We start from the raw sequence: 24,512 nt of genomic DNA, 5'->3' as shown, positions 1-24,512 counted from the left end.
ACTAACTAGGTGGAAAAATAAATGGAAAGCAATATTATTGATCAAAAATAAGCAGAAGGGACTTACCTCAAGAAATCTCTCGAAAATACTCTCAAAAATCACCTTAAACAGAGTTTGCAAAGTCCAAAATGACAAAAATCACGAAGCCCTTCGGTTTTAAACACTGCCCAGGCATTTCCGCACCCGCGGAGCATGGGCTCGCACCTGTGCGTGCGCTTGTGCGAAAAATGAGTGCTTATGCGCAAACCACTTGCCCCCTCTGCCTCTGCACCTACGATGAAAGGGCCGCACCTGCGCGTGCGCGCCTGCGGAAATCTCGTCCGCTTCTGCGGTCTAACTTTGCGCCTGCGGACAGCCTTGTGCATTTGCGGACATCGCAGATGCGACCTTTTCCACGCGCCTACGACCCCTGACCCCAACTCCTCTTCTGTGCCAATTTGCTCGCACCTGCGGACAGCTTTGCACAGGTGCAATTACAGCAGAACCAGCCCAACACCAGAAAATCTTCCAAGTCCAAAAATGATCTGATAACCATCCGAAACTCACCCGAGGCTCCCCGGACCTCAACCAAGAATACCAACAAGTCCTTAAACACCATACGAACTTAGTCGAATTCTCAAACCACATCAAACAACTTTAAAATCACAAATCATTCTCCGATTCAAACTTAAAGAACTTGAAACTTCCAAATTCGACAACCGATGACGAAACCAACCAAAGCACGTCCGATTGACTCCAAATTCTGCATATAAGTCATATTCAACATTATGGACCTACTCTAATATCCGGAATCAGAATCCGACCCCGATATCAAAAATTCCACTACCGGCCCAAAACTCCAAAAATTTGACTTTCGCCATTTTAAGCCTAAATGAACTACGGACCTCCAAAACACAATCCGGACACGCTCCTAAATCCAAAATCGCCTAACAGAGCTAACGGAACTGACGAAATTCCATTCCAGAGTCGTCTTAACACAGTTCCGACTACGGTCCAAATCCTAAGGCTTAAACCTCCATTTAGGGACTAAGTGTCCCAAAACACTCCGAAATCAAAAACAAAACCTCCCGACAAGTCACCTAAGCAGAAAAAGGTACGTGGGAAATAGTAAATAGGGGATCGGGGCTATTACTCTCAAAACAACCAACCGGGTCGTTACATCCTCCCGCTCTTAAAATAATTATTCGTCCTCGAACGAGCATAGAGACATACCTGAAGTGGTGAAAAGATGAGTATAACGGCTGCGCATATCCTGCTCGGTCTCCCAAGTCGCCTCCTGGACTGACTGTCCCCTCCACTGAACCTTCACAGAAGCAATGTTCTTTGACCTTAGCTTTCTGACCTGCCTGTCTAAAATAGCTACTGGCTCCTCAACATAAGATAGATCCTTATCCAACTGGACTGAGATGAAATCCAATACGTGAGCCAGATCACTGTGATACTTCCGGAGCATCAAAATATGAAATACCAGATGAACTCCTGCTAGACTGGGAGGTAAGGCAAGCTCATAAGCAACCTCCCCAACACGCCGCAACACCTCAAAATGACCAATGAACCTTGGGATCAGCTTGCCCTTCTTTTCGAATCTCATAGCGCCTTTCATAGGCGAAACCCGGAGCAAGACCCTCTCTCCAACCATAAATGCAACATCGCGAACCTTTCGGTCCGCGTAACTCTTCTGTCTGGACTGGGCTGTGCGAAGTCTATCCTAAATCACCTTAACCTTTTCCAAGGCATCCTGAACCAAGTCCGTACCCAATAATATGGCCTCACCCGGCTCGAACCAACCCACTGGGGACCGACACTGCCTACCATACAGAGCCTCATACGGTGCCACCTGAATGCTGGACTGATAACTGTTATTGTAAGCAAACTCCGCAAGTGGCAAGAATTGGTCCCAAGCACCCCCAAAATCTATCACACAAGCGCGTAGCATATCCTCTAGTATCTGAGTAGTGCGCTCGGATTGTCCGTCCGTCTAAGGGTGAAATACTGTGCTCAGATCCACTCTAGTACCCAACTCCTGCTGTACGACTCTCCAGAATTGTGATGTAAACTACGTACCCCGGTCAGAGATGATAGATACCGGTACACCATAAACCTTGACGATCTCGAAGATATAAATTCGAGCCAACTACTCGGAAGAATAAGTAGTTATCACATGAATGAAATGAGCTGAATTGGTCAGCCTGTCCACAATCACCCAAATTGCATCAAACTTCCACTGAGTCCTGGGAGACCAACAACGAAGTCCTTAGTGATACGCTCCCATTTCCACTCCGAAATCTCTATCTTCTGAAGCAACCCACCCGGTCGCCGATGCTCATACTTCACCTGCTAGCAATTTAGACATCTAGCCACATACTCTACTATGTCATTCTTCATCTTCCTCCACCAATAATGCTACCTCAGGTCTTGATACATATTCGCGGCACCGGATGAATGGAGTACCGCGAGCTGTGAGCCTCCTGAAGAATCAACTCACGCAAACCATCTACATTGGGCATACATAGCCTGCCCTACATCCTCAATGCACCATCATCTCCAATAGTGACCTCCTTAGCATCACCGTGCTAGACCGTGTCCTCAAGGAATAGCAGATGGGGGTCATCATACTGACGCTCCCTGCTACGATCATAAAGGGAAGACCGAGAGACCACACAAGACAATACTCGACTCGGCTCAGAAATATCCAATATCACAAACTAGCTGGCTAAGGCCTGAACATCTAACGCCATGGGCCTCTCTGCTGCTGGTAGATATGCTAAGCTCCCGAAGCTCTCTTCCCGGTGACTCAAAGCATCGGCCACCACATTGGCCTTCCCAGGGTGGTACAAAATGGTGATATTATAATCCTTAAGCAGCTCCAACCACCTCCTCTAATGCAAATTAAGATCCTTCTGCTTGAACAGATACTGCAAACTCCGGTGATCGGTTTAAATCTCACAAGTAACACCGTGCAAATAATGCCGCCAAATCTTCAAGGCATGAACAATAGCTGCTAACTAAAGGTTGTGGACAGGATAGTTCTTTTCATGCACCTTCAGCTGTCTGGACATGTAGGCAATCACCCTACCATCCTGCATCAACACCGCACCGAGACCAATCCGCAATGCATCACAATATACAGTATAAGACCCCGAACTTGTAGGCAATACCAATAATGGGGCGGTAGTCAAAGCTGTGTTGAGCTTCTGAAAGCTCTCCTCACATTCCTCTGTCCACCTGAATGGAGCACCCTTCTGGGTCAGCCTGGTCATAGATGCTGCAATAGATGAGAATCCCTCTACAAAGCGACGGTAATACCCCGCCAAACCAAGAAAACTCCGGATCTCTGTAGCTGAGGATGGTCTGGGCCAACTCTGCACTGCTTCAATCTTCTTCGGATCCATCTGGATCCCCTCACTCGATACTATATGACCCAAGAATTCCACTAAGTCTAGCTAAAACTCACACTTTGAAAATTTTGCATATAACTTCTTTTCTCTCAAGGTCTGAAGTGCAGTCCTCAGGTGTTGCTCATGATCTTCTTGAGTCCGAGAGTACACCAGAATGTAGTCAATAAACACAATGACGAATAAGTCAAGATAATGCCGGAACACACTATGCATCAAGTGCATAAAAACTACTGGGGCATTGGTCAGCCCGAAAGACATAACAAGAAACTCATAGTGACCATATCTGGTCCTGAAAGCAGTCTTCGAGATATCTGGCTCCCGAATCTTCAACTGATGATATCCTGAACGTAAGTCAATCTTGGAAAACACTTTGGTACCCTGTAACTGATCAAATAGGTCATTAATACGAGGCAATGGATACCTGTTCTTCACTATGACTTTGTTCAATTGGCGGTAATCTATACAGATCCACATAGAACCATCCTTCTTCTTCACAAATAAGACAGGAGCACCCCAAGGTGACACACTGGGCCGAATGAAGCCCTTATCAAGCAACTCCTGTAACTGCTCCTTCAACTCCTTCAATTCAGGAGGAGCCATACGATATGGAGGAATAGAGATGGGCTGAGTGCCCGGCAACAAATCAATGCCAAAATCAGTATCTCTGTCAGGCGGCATGCCCAGAAGATCAGCTGGAAACACATTTGGAAAGTACCTCACTACAGGAACTGACTCAACTGTAGGGGTATCAATACTGACGTCTCTCACATAAGCTAGATACGCGTCATACCCCTTTTCAACCATTCTTTGAGCTTTAAGAAATGAAATAACTCTGCTGGGAGTATACTCTATGGTACCTCTCCACTCTAATCACAGAAATTTTGGCATAGCCAGCGTCACAGTCTTAGAGTGACAATCAAGAATAGCATAATGGGGTGACAACTAGTCCATGCCAAAAATAATATCAAAGTTCACCATGATGAGCAATAATAAATCGGCTCTGGTCTCAAAATCACTAAGAGCAATCAAACATGACCGATACACGCGGTCCACAACAAGAGAATCTCCCATAGGAGTAGACACATAAATAGGGGAACTCAAAGAATCCCGAGATACGCCCAAATACAGGGTAAAATAAGAGGACACATAAGAGTATGTAGAGCCTTGGTCAAATAATACCGACACATCTCTATGACACACCGAAACAATACCTGTAATGATAGAATCAGAAGCAACTACCTCTGTACGAGCAGGAAGAGCATAATATCTGGCCTGGCCTCCCTCTCTAGGGCGACCTCTACCTCCACCTCGAGCTGGTTGAGCAGGTGGGGTGGCAGCTGGTGCTGTAATCATAGCATGAGGACCTGGTGGAGCACGCAGTAGCTGAGAAGTCTGTGGAGGTGCACCCCTCCTAATCCTGGGGCAATCCCTCACCATATGGTGACTGTCGCCACACTCAAAACAAGCTCTGGGAGTGTGTCACTGCTGTGACTGACTCGGGCCAGGTCTGCTGGACTGGTCACCAAGAACACCCCGTGTAGGAGGCACACTAGATACTGGCGGTGTATAATAAGGCTCCTGGGTTGTAGAAGGAGCTAGAACACCATTGGCGGCTGGAAGAGCTGAATGAACGGGGTGGCTTACATGACCCCTACCATGGCGAGCTACTGGGGCACGAGCTCCTGAATAATAACCAGTCTCTCGAGACCTCTTGGCCTCCCTCTCCTCTCTATCCCGGGGAAACATGCCCTCAAATCTCCTTGCAATACTCACAACCTGCTACTAAGAAATATCCGTCTCCAACTCCCTGGCCATACTACTCCGGATGCTGGGGTGGAGTCCCTCAATAAACCGTCGAACCCTTTCTCGGACTGTGGCAACTAAGGCCGGTGCATGTCGTGCCAAATCACTGAAACAGACTGCATACTCTGACACAGTCATAGCACCCTGGCGCAGCTGCTCAAAATCCGCGCGCCATGAGTCCCTGAGGCTCTGAGGGACATACTCTCTCAAAAACATATACGAGAACTGAGTCCGTGTAAGCGAAACTACCTCATCCGGACTACTGAGCGCATAAGCACACCACCACTGATAGGCTTCTCCTCTAAGCTGGAATGTAGTGAAAGAAACCCCGCTCGTCTCCTCTATGCCTATAGTACGGAGAATACGATGACACTCCTCCAGAAAACCCTGAGCATCATCTATAGCCAATCCGCTGAAGGTAGGTGGGTGGTACTTTTTGTGCCTCTCAAGTCTGAGATGCTCCACCTCAGAAGCTGCTACCCTAACCTCGGGCTGAGCTGGAGCTACCGGCCGCATTGGTACAATCTCTGGAACCTGGTCGACCTGAACCCGTTGCTCTAGAGTACCGGCAACGGGAGTCTGTGCTCCTCCCCCGACCTGAGATGTGGCAGGAGCAAGTGGAATCAATCCAGCCTGAGCTAAGGTGCTGAACATGCTAAAAAACTGGGCTAGAGTCTCCTAGAGGGGTGGTGCAGAAACAGGTACCTCAGATGTCTGCCCTCTAGCTGGAGCTACTGGGCGCTCCTCTATAGCAGCTCGTGCAGGTGCTCTGGCTACACCACGTGGACGTCCTCAGCCTCTACCCCGACCTCGGCCTCTCGCAACTCTAGCAGAGGGCGCGGGTTCCTGGTCATCAGATCCACCTGTACGTGTCCTCACCATCTGTGAGAGAATAGAAAATAGAAGTTTAGAATTTCGAAGTCAACAGTTTCGCACGACAAGGAATCAAAGAGGTGAAAATTTTCCCAACAGTTCCATAGCCTTCCGAAGATAAGTATAGGTATCTCCGTACCGATCCACGAGACTCTGATAAACCGGCTTGTGACTCACGACACCTATGAACCTAGAGCTCTGATACCAACTTGTCATGACCCAAATTTCCCCTCCGTATGACGTCGTGACGGACACCTAGTCTCTACGACTAGGTAAGCCTAACACTTGCGGAATAATAAAATGAAAACATAAATTTAACAACTAACTGTAGCAGTAACAACATAACTGGGTACCATGCCACACGGCATGTACAATAACCAACTATTCAAAAATAAACAGAAATCCCAATACACGGAACATCATGAATCACAAACTACAGAAGGAAAGTCTAGTGTCTCTATACATTAGAGTCTAACAAAAGAAAAATACAGAAGATAATGGACATGGGAAAGAGTAGAAGAGGACTCCGAGGTCTGTGGACGCGGCAGATATACCTTGAAGTCTCCGTACAGCAGCAAGCACTCTCAGCTAGTAGCGGGGCTAATAAGAAGTACATGGATCTGCACACAAAACATGTGCAGAAGAGTAGCATGGGTACACCACACCGGTACCCAGTAAGTGCCAAGCCTAATCAATCGGTCAAGTAGTGACGAGCTCAGGTTAGGCCCCTACTGGTATATATATAATAAACTAAGACAAAATGAAATATTGCAGTAAAATAAGTACTGAAATTTAACAAAGAATGAAATCATAGCAAGTCAACAGCTCAGTACACTGAAATAACAATAGGGGATCTACCAGAATACCGTTCGGTAGTCCCAAAGTAAATATGCAGAGTAGGGGGATCTACCGGAATATCGTTCCGTAGTCCGAAAGTAAATATGCAGGGCAGGGGGATCTACCAGAATACCGTTCCATAGTCCCAAAGTAAATATGTAGAGCAGGGGGATCTACCGGAATACCGTTCCGTAGTCCCAAAGTAAATATGCAGCGCAACCATAGAAATACAACTACATCATGAAATCTTACGATTTAGACTAAGTACCAATCAAGGAAAGAGTCAGGAAATTCACTAAGCATGCTGCATAGAGTTCACATAAACAATTAAGACACGTAGACATGTTGTTCTAGACTAAACATGATAGATTCATATGCTAGTGTAGCTCAGTTAAAGGAAGATAGGTATTTTACTTAATGAAAACGGAGTTTTGCTAAAATAGTCCGTGTACGCACTTGTCACCTCACGTACACGACGCTCATATATCAAAAACAGTACCAAATCCTAAGGGGAGTTCCCCCCCACATGGTTAGGCAAGCCACTTACCTCGAACCAAGCTCAATCAATCGGTCAAGATGCCTTTCCCACGAATATATGGTTCCGAATGGCCCAAATCTAGCCAAAAGTAATTACATATCATAAATACAACCATAATAGGCTCATATAATTAATGAAATCAATACTTTAACAAAAATTCCTAAATTCGCCCTAAAAGGTCGACCTGGGCCCACATATAATAATTGGGTAAAAGTCACAAAATCCAAAAGAGCATTCACTCACGAGTCTAACCATATCAAATTTACTAAAATCCGACACCAAATGGTCCTTCAAATCCACAAATCAACTTTCCAAATCCCTAGCCTCAAACTCCCAAATTCCACCTCAATACACACTAACTAGGTGGAAAAATAAATGGGGAAGCAAGATTATTGATAAAAAATAAGAACAAGGGACTTACCTCAATAAATCTCTCGAAAATGCTCTCAAGATTTGCCCTAAACCGAGTTTGCAAAGTCCAAAATGACAAAAATAACGAAGCCCTTCGGTTTTAAACACTGCCCAGGCATTTCCGCACCTCCGGAGCCTGGGCTCGCACCTGCGCGTGCGATTGTGCGAAAAATGAGCGCTTACGCGCAAACCACTTGCCCCCTCTGCCTCCGCACCTGCGATGAAAGGGCCGCACCTGGGTGTGCGCGTCTGCGGAAATCTCGTCCGCTTCTGCGGTATAACTTCACGCTTGTGGTCAGCCTTGCACATCTGCGGGCATCGTAGATGCACCCTTTTCCATGCACCTGCGACCCCTGACCAATCCACCAAACTCTGCTTCTACGCCAATTTGCTCACACCTGCGGGCAGCCTTGCGCAGGTGCGATTACAGCGGAACCAGCGCAGCACCAGAAAATCTTCCAAGTCCAAAAATGATCCGATAACCATCCAAAACTCATTCGAGTCCCCCGGACCGAAACCAAATATTCCCACAAGTCCTAAAATACCATACAAAATTAGTCGAATCCTCAAACCACATCAAACAACGGTAAAATCACAAATCATCCTCCGATTCAAACTTAAAGAACTTGAAACTTCCAAATTCGACAACAGATGCCGAAATGAACCAAACCACGTCCGATGGACCCCAAATTTTGCACACAAGTCATATTCAACATTACAAACCTACTCCAACTTCCAGAATCGGAATCCGACCCCGATATAAAAAATTTCACTACCGGCCAAAAACTCCAAAAATTCGACTTTCGCCATTTCAAGCCTAAATGAGCTATGAACCTCCAAAACACAATCCTCACATGCCCCTAAACCCAAAATCACCTAACGGAGCTAACAAAACTGACAGAATTCCATTCTGGAGTCATATTCATATAGTTCCGACTACGGTCCAAATCCTAAGGCTTAAATCTCCATTTAGGGACTAAGTGTCCTAAAACACTCCGAAACCAAAAATAAAACCTCCAGGCAAGTCACCTAAGCAAAAAAAGGTATGGGGGAAAAAGTAAATAGGGGATCAGGACTATTACTCTCAAAACGACCGGCCGGGTCGTTACACCCGAGGGCTCGGGTGAGTTTCGGATAGGCTACAGAGTGGATTGGACTTATAAAATATTGCTGGTGTATCTCAGTTTTGGTGCAGGCTTCTGATCTCGCATTTGCGATATGGCAGCAAACCTGTCAGTTTTGCATTAGCGAACATAACCTTCGCATTTGTGAAGTGACCTAGTCGTGCAATTGCGACCAGGTCTTCGCTTTTGCGATGGGGACTGAGGGGATCTACTTCGCAAATGCGATTAATGGGGCGCATTTGCGATCAGTCCAGTTTGCATTTGCGAACAATTTATCGCATTTGCGATGGAAGAAGAGATGTGAAGATCTTCGCATTTGTGATTTATTCTTTGCATTTGCGGGGTTTGCATTTGCGAACCCCAGGTCGCAAATGCGACATCTGCAACTGATCAAAATGAGACTTAGACGAGATTTTGGTTCATTCTCTCAAATTTTCAAAACAAAAAACCCTAGAGGTAATTTTTCAAAGAACCTTTCTTCCCCAAACCATTGGTAAGTGATTCTAAACTAGTTTCTTTCAATCTTTCACTACATTTCCTAAGATTTTAACAAAAGATTTTGTGTTTTCATGGTAGAAATTGGGGGTTTTGTGTAGAATTAGGGATTTTAGTAAAATGGGGATTTAGACCTCAAATTGAGGTTGGATTCCAAAACAAATTACATAACCGGGCTCGTGAGTGAATGAGTGATCATATTTTGTGACTTTTACCCGATTCCGAGATGTGGGCCCGGGGAGCCATTTTGGGGCGATTTTCTAATTTCTTGATTTAGCTTTGATTTCATTAATTATATTAGTTTCTTATAGTTGTATTTATGGTATGTAATTGATTTTGGCTATATTTGGGCCATTCAAAGTCGGATATTCGTGGAAAAGTCATTGTTACCGATTGATTGAGCTTGGTTCGAGGTAAGTGGCTTGCCTAACCTTGTGTGGGGGAAATTCCCTTAGGATTTGGTACTGTTGTGATATGTGAGCGCCGTGTACGTAAGGTGAAGAGTACGTACATGAGCTATTTGTTGTAAAACTTGATTTATTTTAGTAGCAACCTATTTTTCCTTTAATCTGAGTTATACCGTTTAAATGAGTATTAGTCTGTTTTCATTCTTAATTGAGCTATTCCAATATGTGTAGTTATCTTATTTAGTCTAATATAGCATGTCTACATGCTTTAACTACTTATTTGAACTATGTGAAGCATGCCTAGTTGATTTCCCGTTCCTTGTTCTTTATCAGTATAACTGTAGAAATCTTGCTGTTAACTGTTGTATTTATCAGTTTGAGCTGTGTGTTTTACTTTTGAGACTACGAGCTCGGGAGTTCTCCCTGCACATTTACCTTTGATACTACGAGGCGGTTCCTCGGGAGTTCTCCCTGCACATTTACTTTTGAGACTACGAGGCGGTACCTTGGGAGTTCTCCCTGCACATTTATTTTTGAGACTACGAGGCGGTACCTCGGGAGTTCTCCCTGCATATTTACTTTTGAGACTACAAGGCGGTACCTAGGGAGTTCTCCCTGTATATTTACTTTTGATACTACGAGATGGTACCTCGGGAGTTCTCCCTGTATATTTATTTTGGGACTACGAGACGGTATCTCGGGAGATCCCCTGCTGCTTACCCCTGTGTGTTGTGTTATTGACTTGCTGTGTTTACTTTTGTTAAATTTTAGTCTCTTATTATACTGTATATTCTCCTGCCTTATTTAATATTTACCAGTGTGCCTGACCTGACCTCGTCACTACTTGACCGAGGTTAGGCTTGGCACTTAATGGGTACTGTTGTGGTGTACTCATGCTACTCTTCTGCACATGTTTTTTGTGTGCAGATCCAGGTTCATCATACCAGCCTCGCTATTAGTTGTGCATTTTTTGTTGTTTCGGAGATTTCAAGGTACATCTGCTCGCGTCCGCAGACCTAGGAGTCACCCTCTATTCTCCCCTATGTCAAACACTTCATGTATTCCTTTTATTAGACTCTGGTGTATAGAGATGCTATTTTCCTTCTGTAGCTTGTGACTTACGATGTTCCGGGTTTTGGGAAGACTGTATATTTATAGAGTATTGGTTGTTGTACATACCGAGCGGCATTGTCACTAGTTATTCAGTTATCCACTGCTGTTAGTTGCCAAGTTTTACTTTCGTTTTGTTAGTTTATGCGATTTGTTAGGCTTACCTAGTCGTAGAGACTATGTTCCGTCACGACATTATACAAAGGGAGTTTGGGTCGTGACATTAAGCTTGTTCCTCAAGCCAAGATTGGCTCACGATATCTGCTTCTTCATAGTTATCTTCGTGTGGGAACTCGCTCTCTTCGTCGAGTTGAGGTTCTTCTTGAAAATTGGCCATTAATTCTTCCATTCTAGAATGCAGTCCTTTTATTGCTAAGGCAGTCATTTTGTGAATTTCATCTTGTTGCTCGGCTACTTGCCTCACCATGTCCATAATACGAGCAACACATTCCACATCCTCCACTTCAAAGCTCCTATCAAACTCATAAACATTATTAGAAACATCATAATAAGGGCTCAGGGAAGGGTAAAATGAATTAGGACAACCATCCCAATGTCCACCTTGACAACCACACACATTACAAAAATTCCACCCATAAGATTGAGATTCACAATTTTGACACACGTGTGTTCCTCCATAATATGGACAAGGATCACCAAAATAAGAATAACCAATATTTGACCAATTCTCATTCCAAGATGCCATGTCAACAAATATAATAAAATATTAAAATAAGATAAAAAAAATTTGATAGACCAAAAGTAAAAATCTAATATAGTAAAAATAATTAATTTCTAAGTCCCGGCAACGGCGCCAAAAACTCGTTGCTCCAAAACGCACACGCAAGTATACGTGGTCGACAAGTAATATAGGATTGTAAGTCCAGATATTGTACCCACAGAGACTTGTGATTAACTATTTACTAAATTAAACTAAGACAATTAATCTATTCAAGCAATTTTCTAAAGATTATTAACTACAACTAATCTAGAGTCGAAAACTAAGAAATTAAAGAAAACAAATCTGCAATCTTAGAGATGAATTCAATGGGAGAAAATATTCCAGAGCTATGGGTTATCTAACAACCCCGTTGAGTTTTCCACTTAAATTATCTAATTAATTTATGTAATTTATTGATTGACAGAGTTAATATTACTCGTAGCCTTCTCTCGAAGTACTACTCGTCTATTCAAGCTAACCTAACACTTATATCCCTATGGAATTAGGATAAAAAAGAACGAATTAATAATTCCCGTATAATAACCAAGCAAGGAAAATAGGTATATTCCAATCCTAACCGCAAATTCGTTCCCGATGCTTGAGTTCAAGATCTTTCTCTACTCAATCTTATATGCAATCTAGAATTCCCTAGCCCGAATTCAATCCTAGATTCGTAGATAGTATTTAATTGGTGATCAAGCAATCAAATAATTAAGCGCAAGACTGAATAAACAAACCAATATAATAAAATAATAAGAACAATTCAAGCTTCAAACTACAACGTTCATGTAGCACCCAAAACTCTAGAACTAATAAACTACGAGATTAAAGGAAGGGAAGAGAAGAAAAACTAGTTGGAAGCCTCCTCCAAGCGTGGTCTGTGTTCCCTCATGAGAATTCCCCTTCAATGTCTGTTAGATATCCTCCAAATTAGGTTTATGACCATTTTATATGAGTTGGGGCCATGTAAGACCCAAATAACCTTGTCTCGCGTGAAATAGGAAAAATCATGCAACACAACGTCCAGACCAATGCGAGGCGCTGGCCTAGCGCTGAATGTAGTAGCGTTTCACGTCTGCTTGGGCGTTCTTTCAATTGCTGCCAAACTTCGGCTTCGTTTCTCATTCTTTTCCTTAACTTCTCAATTCTTTGCAATTGTGTGTTTTGTCTTCTTTTGTAATATTAAACTTTAATCACTATCCAATAATTAAATAATCATGAATTCATTCTTGTAGTGTATAAATAACACATAAAATCTCTACTTTGCTTCAATTTTATCTCTAAAGTACCTACACATAAAATAAACTTAACTAAGCACAATCATAGTCAATTTAGGATTAAAATACCAAAATCTAAGATACGTAATATACTAAAAATATATAATTATAGCCAAACATCACTACCCCACACTTATACATTGCTCTTCCTCGAGTCAACCAACAATTTACACATAATTATAGAAGCACACTATAACAATGACTATGGTTGATAGCAACAATTAAATCTTAGCATATGCAATCACAAACACTTTCCTTTTTCTTATGGAATTCTTCCAAAGAAACATTCACAAGGAAGACAACATGCTCATAATAATCCTAACCTACAAAACTGACTCAATGTCACAATGCACTCATTGCTTGAACACACAATATCATAGAGAAGTCTAATAATGTTACATATCCCTCGTGAAAACCATGTGCTCTCATAACAAGAAAAAGAAAGTAAGTTGAATCCACGCATTCAAATCACATGCTCAATATATTTTAAGGACTCACATATATCAAAAAAAATTTCTCACTCTCGCAAAAGAAGTCACATGCATGTAATTAGTACCATAGGCTTGTCCTTAATGTAAATCTTTACTAATGTAGGCTCGCTCGATCTAAAATCAATTAGGACTTTTTCATGGTTGTAATGTGGGCTAAGGGATGGGTAGGATATATTTAGTAATAGTGACTCAACCCTCCTAAGCACTTTAACACGTCACATAATCCGTTTTAGTGCATATTCTTCAATCCCAACTTCAATCATGAATCTTATTAGTGTCACGACCCCAATTTCCCTTCATAGGATATCGTGATGACAACTAGTCTCTAAGACTAGGTAAGCCTAACACTCACCGGATTAATAACAAAATTTAACCAAAAATAACTATTAAGCATGAAACAGATATTTCTATAATAAACCAACAATCCCAAGTACGATACAATATCCCAAAACCGGTAGTACAAGTCATATGCTCTACTGAGTTCACTAGAAAATTTCTAAGTACATCTGATCCGGAATAGAAATAAACAGTACAAAGTAAAATATCAGAAGGTGACTTCGAGGCCTGCGAACATGACGGCAGGTAAACCTTGAGTCTTCACAGCAATGCCTGATCAGCTAACTAATGATCAACAAACTGCGAAGTACCTATATCTTCACAAAAATGTGCAGAAAGCATAGCATGAGTACACCACAACGGTACCCAGTAAGTACCAAGACTAACCTCGGTGGAATAGCAACGAGAGACAATCAAGAAACCTACTAGTCTTTAATAACCTGTACAAGTACGAATGTAAAGCTAACAGGGAACAATATCAATATAAAGCTACGCATGGTAAAATAACAAAAAAATACTTGTACTAGAAAACTAGAAGCAACAATTAGAATCAAGGCTCAACATGTCATAACACCATAGAGTAAGCTGAATACAGTTTATGTCCGGTGAAACCAAGTAAGGAAAACAAGTGACATCTCAATAAGAACAAACGCTTTCACACAAGGTATATTCAAGAATTTTTCCGAGGTACCACACCTCATAACCACAAGTCACGGGTCCCAGTTCACGAACCCTAATCACTAGGCATCTTGCGCCCACATTACAAGTCACACTCACATGGACAACTCACTTTCTGCAAAGGCAACTCATGTGCCAATACCATTAATACCTCATATCTTGTAACAATCTGACCTATTGTTTTGAGCTTTAGCATTGCATTCGTTGGTTTGAGACTTTGAGTAGCTTCATATTATGTATTATGACTTGTGTGTATGGTCGGTTTCGGTTTTCAAGCAGTTCGGGATTGATTTGGAAGAATGATTCTAATTTTAGAAGTTTTAAGTTGGAAGAATTGACCAAGGTTTGACTTTTGGGTAAACGGACTCGAAATTAGATTTTAATTGTTCCAATAAGTTTGTATGATGATTTTGGACATGTCCAAAAGTTTGGTTAAATTCCGATGAGTTTTGGATAAGTTTGGGTTGTATGGTGATTGTTTTCGATTTCGTGTTTTGACTAAACCATTATATCTGTATCATAATTTTGAAACCATAGGAACTAAAACCATCGTGTTTTTCAGATTAATTACGAAATTACCACTGATTTCGTATTTAAAAATCTGCACTATTTTCAAATATTGAAATCAACATATCTCCTTCATTATAAGATCAAATGGAGTGATTCAAAAGCCTAACTTGACTGGAATTGTATGAAGAATCCATTGGAGGCATCAAAATCGAGTTTTGGGATCATTTTCCATAAGAAAAGAGGCAGAACAACCGGGTGTTTTTGGCTACTAATGTTGTTGGAGTTTTTCTCATCTTGAAAGTTTGGGATTGGGAGAATTCAAAAATGTTCTTCAAGTTTCTTCCATGGGATAAGGTCTAAACCATAACCTAAGTATTTCTCTTTGATTCATTCCCTTGGTTTAAGCTTTAATCCATGATTTTAATTGAAAACTCATTTAATTCTTTAAATCAAGACCTAGGGTTATGTATTAAATTTTAAAAATTAAAAATGATTTAGAGACGTTTATTTCCCAATTCCTTTTGTGGTTTTGTTCTCCTATATTAGGAGAATAGCATACTCGAATTTGGCGAGTTTTGGAGGAGTATTTCGGGAGATATGGGACCCAACTAGTGTGGGTTGGACTCTTGGGTTATGAACACCCAAGAGCTATGTTTTGGTGAATTGGTTGAGCTATCAGATTCTGATTGGATAAGTTTTTGTTCGTGTGAGCTTGTATTGGTTCGGGCTTCACTCGGGTAAGCTTGGATTCAGAATCCAAGGCGTGCCTGACATTTACTATTGTTGACTTTTTGGGGAAAATATAAAGATCATAGATTTATTTATTGTAAGTAGTTTCTCTTGCATTGATTGATGTTATTAAGTCATTTTTGGTTAGATTTGAGCCGTGTGAAGGCAAATTTTAGGGGAAAATCTATTTCGGAGGGTTGAGTTGGCCTAGTTGGGATAAGCACCTTGCTAACTTTGTATGGGGGAAATGACCCTTTAGGATTTGGATTGATTGTGCTATTTGTGTTATGTGAAAGCCGTGCATGCAAGGTGACGAGTGCGTACACAGGCTATATGTGGTATTTGACCGGTTTAGATTATCTAGACTCTTTCCATGTTATAACATGTTATATCTCTCATTGTTAGTCTACTCTTACATGCTCTATTTGACGCTGCTAGCACTTGTTCTATATTTTACTTGTTATTTTGCTCTTATATGATTTAGTTGATGTTATTGCCATCTGTATTATCTTGCCTCTTAATTGTTGAATCACTTTTAATTGAAGTTTTTATTTCATGGAATATCATCTTGTTGAGTTATTAGTGTTGAATTTGTAATAGCTGTTATCACATTGAGGCGAAGTTATTAATTGTGGAGATACCTTTCCTTGTTGAGCATTCTCATTCATTTTATTATTGTTGAAATTCTTGTACACATTATGGTTGAGCCATGGGCTATTTGTTGTGGAAATATTGGTGTTGTTGATTTTGTGGCAGGTTGTGGCATATGGGCAGTTGTGGTGTGAGTTGTGATTGTGTTGTGATATTGATACGCATGCAGTGGTATAAGGCTAGTGGTTGATACTCATGCGGTGAGATAAAGTGGGCTTGATATGCGTGTTGTTAGTAGGGGAACTACTTGAAGCCACGCAGTAAGATAAGGTAGGCTAAAATGCGTGTAGCTATTTCGAGAAAAGTGATTTTCAAAACTTAATATAAGGCTCACGCGGTGATATAAGGGAAGATTGTGATTGACATTGTGAAATGTGAATACGAGGCGATACCTCGGTTGTAATTTTCATTGTACATTCCATGTTGGAACAACTTGTTGATTTGAACGGTCTTGTTCTTCCTTCAATCATTCATCCGCATTTTGATTGTGCTTGGTTTTTCGTTGTTCTCTTGGTGTTGGAACGATTGTGATTTCTTGTGTGAGTCATGCATTCTACGTGATTTGTTGTGTTGCTTTAACATGCCAATCTGTGTGTAACGACCCGAACGGTCGTTTTGAGATATAGCGTGTCGTTCGACAGTTTGAGGCCTTGAGTAGCTTCACGTCATGTATTACAACTTGTACGCATGGTCCGAATTGGATTTCATGAAGTTCGGAGTGGTTACGAAAGGAAAATTGTAAATTCAAAAACTTTAGGTTTTAAGAGTAGACTAATGTTTAATATTTGAGTAAACGATCTCAAAATTAGGATTTGAAGGTTCTGATAGGTTTGTATGATGATTTCAGACTTGGGCGTATGTTCGGCTTGAGTATCGGGTGGTCCGGAAGCATTTTAGCGCTTATTATGGAAGGTTGGCATTTCGAAGGTTTAAGAATTTCCTAAGTTTGGTTCGAAGTAGGCCTTGGTGTTATCGTTGTCCGTTTGGGGTTCCAAGCCTTGAAATAAGTTTGTATCGTGATTTGTGACTTGTATGCAAAGTTTGGCGTCATTCCAGAATGTTTTTATGTGATTCAGATGCATTCATCGAAGTTCAGAAGTTTGGAAGTTGAAAGAAAGATTTTGATCATCGATTCATGATTTTGATGTTATTTGTGGCGTTTAGAGCTTTTGGATAAGTTTGTATAAGGTATTGGGACTTGTTGGTGTGATTGGACGGAGTCCCAGGGGCCCCGGGTGTGAATCAGATTGAATGGATCGAGTTTGGACTTGGGTGAAGTGCTGAGGCAGCTGTGATCTGGTGAAATCGTACATGCGTGGAAAGGGTCGCAGGCTCGAGCTCGCAGGTGCGACATTGTGGTTGCAGAAGTGACATTTGAACTGAGCTAGGATGGCCACATATGCGAGGATATTTCTGCATCTGCGAGCCCGCATATGCGAAGAATGCTCCACAGAAGTGGAAAGCGAGCTGGGCAGCTGGGGTCGCAGAAGCGGAAGGTCTCCGCATGTGCGAGAGCGCATGAGCGTGGAGTGGACCATAGAAGTGGTTGCACGGGAGCAGAATTCTGTATGTAGAAGAAGATTTACCTAGCTTGGAGAGAACCGAACCTGCGATGGTTTTTGCTGCAGGTGCGGCTACAGATCCGCGGGTGCGAAAGTCGCTGGGCTGTAGTGCTTTTAAATCGAGACTTAGCTCTCATTTCTCTCATTTTCTCTTGGGTTGGCCGAAGTTGAGGAGCTATTTTGAGGGATTTCTTATCGAGCAACGCAAGGTAAGTGATTCTCACCTATTGCAAGTTAAATACTTGGATTATATACGGATTGTTACATGGAAATTTATGGAAATTGTGGAATTTTAAGAGGAACACCTAGAATTGATAATTTTGGTCTTTCACCATGATTTTGGAAATGGAATTAGGAATAAATTGTATATTTGAGTTCGTGGTGTTATAGGTTTTGTTTATCTTAGAAAAGTTTTGGAATCTGGGCACGTGGGCCCGAGGGTTGACTTTATTGACTTTTCGAGCGGAGTTGGGAATCATTATAATTTTTTAAATTGTAAGCATTGGGGTATATTTTGATTGATTTATACGTTGTTTGACTAATTTCGGGACATTTGGATTTGAGTTGAGGTGTTAGAGAGGCGTTGGAGCCGGTTATGGAAGTTCGGAGCGAGGTAAGTCTCCAGTCTATTCTTGTGAGGGGGAAACTACCCCTTAGGTGATGTAATTGTTACTAGTTGTGGGTGCTATGTACGCACGAGGTGACGAGAGTCCGTACGTGGCTAAAGCATGTTTATGTTCGGGTAGACTTAGGACTTTATCATGTAATATTGGAATTATTTGAACTCATTATGCTGTCTTAATTAATTGAATTCATAATTGAAATGATTTAACAATATATATATTAGGCCGAGCCTTATCACTTTGAGTGGTTGGCAAGTTATTTGAGAAACAGTAAAGATTATATTCACTTTGTGCTCATGTACTATATTATAGGCTCAAAAGGATTTACTAGGGATAGATTTTATTTGTGATAAACAATTAATTAAGCTCAAAAAGATCAAAGAAGGCCTAAAATCATTTTTCAAATCGAGCATCACCAGAAATTTCACTTCAACTCACATACCTGGCAAGTTCCAGACTCAATCACAATAACATGGACTACACAAAATCTAGCTTCACACATGGCACATGACTCACTAAGGACGGTCTCATTCCGACTCTCCAATAATGCAAGTATTCACAGAGCCACAAGATATTAAGCATTTAGCACAAAGTGAATATAAGTCAAGCAAAAGAGACATAGGCGTCACAAGTCATGCTATCCAATTTCATCAAGGCATTATGAACAAATTCAAAACATAGGAGAAGATACTGCACATGACAAAGCCTAAATATACTACTATCAAACAAGTCAAAGGCACCTAAGAACTACATCATTCTTCCTCCTTTTATTTCCTAAATCCTAATCTACTCTAAAACAAAAAATACTACCCGGTTCAAACTACATCCTATGGAAAAGAACCGAGGCACAAAGAAAAACCATATGGGATTATTACTACCTTAAAAAAAATTAAAAGGCATGTTTTTTTGTTTTGGATTTTTATGTTTTTCTATTTTTTTTGTAATTGTTTTTTGTTTACAAAAATCACTACACTAAGAAAGAATACTACAATTAAGCTAGGATAGCACATAAATCACCCAAACAATCTCCTCACCCCACACTTAAAATTGTGCAATGTCCTCAATGCACACTGTAAATAACAAGAGGGTAAAAGATACTCCCTGATTGGCCAAAGGCCGAAGAATTAGCAGCTCACGGGATACTCAGACTACTCCCAAGTATGATCCTTTGTGTGGGCACCCACACTTATTTTCAACCACCTGCTCGATTTTTCAAAGGCTTATTAGCTTTGATTCCGTGCTCCTAGTCCTTCAAAACACAAAAACAACACTACAACAATAATACAATAAAAAATTAAACAAAAATAAAAAGGAAAAAAATAGAATTGGGTTACCTCCCAACAAGCGTCTTATTTATAGTCGTGGCATGACTTGCTCCACTTTCACCACTTTTTCTTCCATTTTGATGATATGAATTGCGGCCCCAATTTTGCATCAATTGTTCTGTCATGTTCTTGGGGCGGTGGTACAAATACAAAAGAACCAAGTAAATAATGTTGCATCTTGCACTTCTTGGCCTTTACGTGAGGGATGTCGTTTTGTGTAACGACCCAACCGGTCAATTTGAGCACTAGCACGTCATTCAGCAGTTTGAGGCCATGAGTAGCTTCACTTCAGGTATTATGACTTGTACGCGTGATCGGAATTGAAATTTTGGAAGTTCAGAGTTGATTTGGAAAGACAATTCTCATTTGGGAAGCTTTAAGTTGGAAGAATTGACTAAGGTTGGATTTTTGAGTAAACGACATCCGAATCAGGATTTGAATGTTCCAACAGGTTTGTATGATGATTTTTGGACTTGGACGTATATCCGGGTCAAATTTTGGATGACCCGGGAATGTTTCGGCACATATTATGGAAGTTGGCATTTTTAAAAGGATTTCTTAAATTTGAGTTGAAGTGCATTTCAATATTATCAATGTCCGTTTGGGATTCCGAGCCTGGGAATAGTTCCGCATGGTGAATCTGGTATTGGGAGCGCGTCCCGAACTGGATTCAGAAGTCCGTAGGTCATTTTGGGATCATTTGGCGGAAGTTAGAGATTGGAACATTTTTGAGAAGTTTGACCGGGAGTGGACTTTTTGATATCGGGGTTGGATTCTGATTTTTGAAAGTTGGAATAGGTCAATAATGTCGAATGTGACTTGTGTGCAAAATTTGAGGTCAATCGGACGTGATTTGATAGGTTTCGACATCGAATGTAGACGTTTGAAATTCTAAAGTTCATCAAGCTTAGAATGTGGTGTGATTCATGAATTCGACATTGTTTGATGTGATTTGAAGGCTCTACTAAGTTCATAATGTATTTTGGGACGTGTTGGTATAATTAGTTAAGGTCCCGAGGGCCTCGGATGGATTGCGGGTGGTTAACGGATCAAATTTGGAATTTGAAGAAGGGCTGAAGCAGCTGAGCATCTGGTATAAATGCACCTGTGTGAAGAGGGAACTAACCCCATAGGTGAACTAAATTACTGTGTGATTCTATTTGTGGGGGTTACGTACACACGAGGTGACGAGAGTCCGTACATAGCTACTAGCTATGTCTACGACCGGGTAGTTTTAGGTTCACATCATGCCTTGTTGATATTGTTATTGATTTGGTTTATTGTTTGCCTTGGGAGGGGGCGAGATCGAGTCTGCTTATTAAATGTTTCTAAAGGAGTTGAAATTGAAGAACTTAGGATTTAAAAGGTTTCACTTGAACTTCGTAATTTCGAAAAGAATTGAGGAATATTATAATAGTTGAAGAAATCTATGTGTAACCACGTCGCATGTATGTTTCGCGAGCGGGGTAGTTTCCTTAAAAAGCTACAAGCCGAATTTCCCTTATTTTGAAAAAAACTTAAGAAAGAGATATGATTATAATAATAAATTTATATTTGACCGCGTCGCAAGTATGATCCGCGAGTTGGGTGATTCCTTAAATTTATGTTTGACCGCGTCGCATGTATGATTCGCGAGCGGGGTATTTCCTACTACTCTTATGGGATCGGGCCGTTCGCCTCAGCAGGATTTATGTACCACACTCTCATGGTAGCGGGCCGTTCGCCTCGACAGGTTAATAGATGTATCTGTGGTTTGCGCTGTTCGACCCTCGGCAGTGCAAAATTTACTTTTATGTTGGATCGGGCCGTACGCCTCGGCATTTCCTATATATATTATCCTCATGGAATCGTGCGTAATATTTGGCAAGAGGCCAGTGTATCTGAGGTTTTTCCCTGATTTGAATTATGACAACCTCTTTGATGAGATCCACTATCTCTATATATATGCTTCGGCTACAGAGGGAACTTGCTAGTTGAGAGCTTGAGTAAAATTGTAAAGAAGGGGAATTATACCACGTATTTTATACATGTTTATTTCATACATTTATTCGGTTTCATATTTATTCACTTCTTTACTGTACCTGATATTATTGGACCACTAGTAAGTGTCGAAGCCGACCTCTCGTCACTACTTCTTCGAGGTTAGACGGGATACTTACTGGATACACGTTGTTTTCGTACTCATACTACACTTGCTGTACATTTTGTTGTACAGGTACATGTATGGCCAGTGGCCTTGTGAGCGTAGCAGCGTGGTTGATACGAGGACTTAGGTGAGTTGCATCTTGTGAGACGATCCGCAGCCAGCAGAGTCTCCTTCAGATTATTTGTATTTTCTTTTCTGTCCAAATTTGTATTCCGGACAGTTATTGCATTTTATTTTTGTTCCCTAGTAAACACTCATGCTCTTGTGACACCTTGTTGTGGGATGATTACGGGATTATTTAGTATTGAAATTTGCAAAAAACATTATTATTTACTCTGTGAAGTTCATCATTTATTATTTAATTGAAGGAAATTTACGATTTCAGAAATATTAAAATGAGAATTTGCTAATTATTGGTGTTGGCTTGCCTGACAGTAGTGTCCGGTGCCATCACGACCTTTCAAGGATTTTGGGTCGTGACAACATGGTATCAGAGCACTAGGTTCACTTAGGTCTCACGAGTCATGAGCGATTCTAGTAGTCTTGCGGATCAGTATGGAGACGTCTATGCTTATCTTCGAGAGGCTACAAGACTATTAGGAGCACTTCCCTTCTTGATTCCGCATCGTGCGGTTCGATTCCTTTGAGGCTTATGCCTTCATTCCCTTCCTATTCACTCTTATGCGATGTGAAGCGCTTGTTATAAATTTGAAATCGAGGAATTTTAATGGTACTACAGATGTGGTGCGGGTTGTTTCTCCCTGCGTATTTGATTGGGCTATTGTCTTCGGCTTGCAGAAGGCCGTTATGTCGTTGCAACTCAGTATCAGTATTACCTAAGGTTTTGAGGTTTGACATTGATTGTTGTGATGATTCATGCGTGGCTATCGCACCGTGTTCATGTAATGGTAGGATGACTACACTCCTTGAGAAAAGGTTAGAGTGATTTGGGATTCATGGTGGACAGTGACTAAGTCTACTGGCTTAATTTGGAATATTGGATGCTATATTGAGGAAGATTGGGTGTGACAGAAAGGAGTTTCTTGATTTGAAGAAGGATACAACATGACCTTAGGTTGGAATGTATTATCACACCTTGTCCATGAGGAGTGAACGGATTTGACAGCCGGTGAATGAGCACGGGCTTAGGCTAGGTTACTGATTTCATAGTAATTGTACCCAGTGTAGCGTCGTTGGATGATGTCAGCATGAAGTTTCCACAGGTGGGTCATCTCCTGTGAGCGAGTTAGCAGTTGTGTGATGTTGATGAAGCTCTTACGGAGAATTTCTACTGACTATCCAGGAAGAGGTCGAATATGTGCATGTGGCTAGTGATCTAGAGTATTCATGAAGTGTTTAACAGAAAGGATTTCGAGGAATTTGGCGAGTTGATTGTACTAGATCATGTCATTGAAGGAAGAATCTTGGTGGGTTCCAGGTTTATTCAATAGTAGCTTCAAGCTAAGTGGGAGAGTCCCACCGCCTACAGTTGGATTGCATGGTCGTCTATTTATAAGATTTCTGGGTATCGGCATATTGATGGGTTGTTACGACTAAGGAAGGAGAACATCAGTGGTAATTTGAGCAAGCGATTTGAGGAATGTGTGCTATAGTTGGCCTTATGAATTCATGATCAGGCTTTGGGAAGACTCAGGATTTATGCTTCGTGTAGTGGCGAGTTACAAGGAAGATAATTCGGCTAGGTGATTCTTTGAGAGAGCGTTCATGTGCTAGCAGAGCCTTGGAGTTGATTATATTCGGGACCAAGTCAGAGTGGGTGACTCTCAATAATGGTCCTAGTAGATTCAAAAGTTAAGGTGAGGTGTCTAAGGATTTCGAGTCCATAGTATAGCTGAATATCAAGCTTTTGTAACGGATTTTGATAAAGGAGCCTGGAATGTTCCGTGTTATCCTTGGTCTACGGGGTATCATGAGAGGAGGAGGAGCATGTAACTTTGGATTTATTGAAGAGTCATCAAAATGGGTATATCAGTTGAAGACACGATTATGCGCATAAGGAGGGTATGAAATGGTTCGTGGGTTTTGGGGACAATGTGGTCTCATGAAATGGGGTCACTCGGGATGAGTGCAAATTGAGTTCGTTATATTGATAAAGGAGTTGTTGTTATTTCTAAGGAAGATCTAGAGTAAATTAGGAGAAGTCACATTTGGTTAACAATGGTTGAGTTGGCATGATGATGGCAATGATTAGCTCCTTCAGCGTGTTGAATTATGCATGTTATTTATGGCGGTACGTAGGAGGTTTGACGACCGCCGTAATTGATTTTATTTGGGGGCATTCGAGCATTATGGCATGTTATGTGTAGACGGATCCCGAAAAGATTATGGTGGTTTAAACCACTACTCGAGGTTTGTATTTTCTGTGGTCATTGGAAATTGACTGCGTGTTGCAATGGTTCTCTTGAAATGAGCTGAGTAAAATATTTTTATATGATGAAGTGTTTAC

This window comes from Nicotiana tabacum, chromosome 17, assembly GCF_000715075.1.
Source record: "Nicotiana tabacum cultivar K326 chromosome 17, ASM71507v2, whole genome shotgun sequence".
NCBI classification, from domain to species: Eukaryota; Viridiplantae; Streptophyta; class Magnoliopsida; order Solanales; family Solanaceae; genus Nicotiana; species Nicotiana tabacum.
The sequence above is the reverse complement of the archived record's forward strand: the minus strand, read 5'-3'. Positions refer to the sequence as shown.